Here is a 2,448-nt window from a genome sequence, read left to right as displayed (position 1 = left end):
TGCTTGAGTGATAGATGTTGTTGTAGGAGAACTCTATCAAAGGTAAATGTTCATCCCAACTTCCCGCGAAATCAATAGCGCAACTTCGTAACATGTCTTCAATTGTTTAAATTATCCGCTCGCTTTGACCATCTATTTGTGGATGGTAAGTCGTGCTCATATTTAGCTTGGTTCCAAGACTCTCTTGAAATTATCTTCAAAATCTTGAGTTGAATTACGGATCTCGATCCGAAATTATCGATACTAGAACGCTGTGACGAAACACAATCTCACGCACGTACATATGCACCAATCTATCCAATGAAGTCCTTTCATTGATCGGCAGAAAATGCGCTGACTTCGTAAGGCGATCAACAATAACCCAAATGGCGTCGTGTCCAGATTTCATCCGATGTAATCCCTCTATAAAATCCATAGCGATATTTTCCCGTTTCCATTTTGGGATCTTCAATGGCTGAATTAACCCGCTTGGTCTTTGGTGTTCCGCTTTAACCCGTTGACACGTATAACATTTCGCACCCCAATCCGCAATTTCTCTTTTCATGTTCGGCCACCAAAACTTATTTTTTAAATCTTCATATACCTTAGTGCTTCCTGGATGAATTGAAAGTCTCGAATTGTGAGCTTCCTGCAGTATTTCATTTTTCAGTTCAACTACTTGTGGAATCCAAATCCTTAATGAAAATCTTAATATCCCTTACTCATCTTTTTACACACATAACTCTTCTCCGGTCATTCTATTATTCTCTTGATATTAATATTCATTTTGATGTCATATCAAATTAGATATCAATACAAACTTTGATGATCACAACATCCCATATTGAAGTCAACATCAATCATCTATATTAATACCACCTTTGATATTTAACAACAAACTAAATATCAACATCAAGCAGAAACTGAATCAAACTGTATTTTATTCAAACAACTCCTTTAGCAATGCCATCAAATTTAATCTTTCCTTTCTACTGAGTGTGTCCACTACTACATTCGCCTTTCCTGTGTGATAATGTATCAAAAAATTGTATTCCTTTATAAGCTCCAACCATCTCCTTTGCCTCATGTTGAGCTCCTTCTGAGTGAATATATACTTCAAGCTCTTATGATCCGTGTATATTTAACACTTCTCTCCATACAGGTAGTGCCTCCATATCTTGAGCGCAAATACTATAGCTGCTAACTCCAAATCATGAGTCGGATATTTCAATTCATGAGGTTTAAGCTGTCTGGATGCATATGCAATCACTTTGTTGTACTGCATTAGCACACAACCCAAACCCTTATGCGAAGCATTGCTATAGATCACGAATTCTCCTTTATCATCCGGTTTTACCAATATTGGGGCGGTAACCAATCCTTGCTTCAACTCTTGAAAACTCTCTTCACAATCCTTATTCCATTCAGACTTGTGATTCTTTCTTGTCAACTTTGTCAGTGGCGTAGTAATCTTTGAGAAATCCTTTACGAATCTTCTGTAATACCCGGCCAATCGTAGAAAACTTCTTACTTTTGTGGGAGTCTTGGGTCTCTCCCAACTCATTACTGTTTCGATCTTTGCAGAGTCCACTCTAATTCCTTCACTTCCAATTATATTCCCTAAAAATTGAACTTCTCGCAGCCAAAACTCACACTTAGAAAATTTGGCATATAGATTCTCTTGTCTAAGAATCTCCAAAGCTATCCACAAATGTTGTTCATGCTCCTCTTCTGACTTTGAATATATCAAAATGTATTCGATGAAGACCACGATAAACTTATCCAAATATCTCTTGAAACTCTATTCATTAAATCCATGAAAGCTGCTGGGGTATTTGTTAACCCAAATGGCATTACTAAAAACTCATAATGTTCATACCTTGTCCTGAATGCCGTCTTCGGAATATCTTTTAGCTTGATCTTCAACTGATGGTATCCTGACCTTAAATCAATCTTAGAGAAATATTTAGCTCCTTTTAATTGATCAAATAGATCATTTATCCTTGGTAGCGGATATCTGTTCTTAATCGTCAATTTGTTCAACTCGCGATAGTTTATACACAGTCCCATACTTCCATCCTTTTTCTTTATGAACAAAACTGGCGCTCCCCACGGTGACATACTGGGCCTTATAACTCCCTAGCCATGTGTCCTGGCTTCCCATACTTGAAACAAGTAATTCCCGTATTCTGAGCCTTACACTCATTTGCCAAATGTTCTTTCTGATTATACCGATAACAAGTCATGTTGATCTTATTACAAACTCCTGGATGCTTCTTCCTACAGTGCTTGCGTTCAACCCTTGGCTGCCTATTCTCACTTGCTGGTCCTTGATTCTGTTGGAAATTTCCTTTGTTATTCTGCTTCTTACTAACTTCTCCTTTATTCTGTGAGTTCCATCCCTTCTGGAATCCAATCCTCTTCACATTCTCGTCTATCTGACCTCCTGATTCTGTCCTTTCTCCTTGA

This window comes from Apium graveolens, chromosome 11 (genome assembly GCF_009905375.1).
Source record: "Apium graveolens cultivar Ventura chromosome 11, ASM990537v1, whole genome shotgun sequence".
NCBI classification, from domain to species: domain Eukaryota; kingdom Viridiplantae; phylum Streptophyta; class Magnoliopsida; order Apiales; family Apiaceae; genus Apium; species Apium graveolens.
This window is presented reverse-complemented; position numbering follows the sequence as displayed.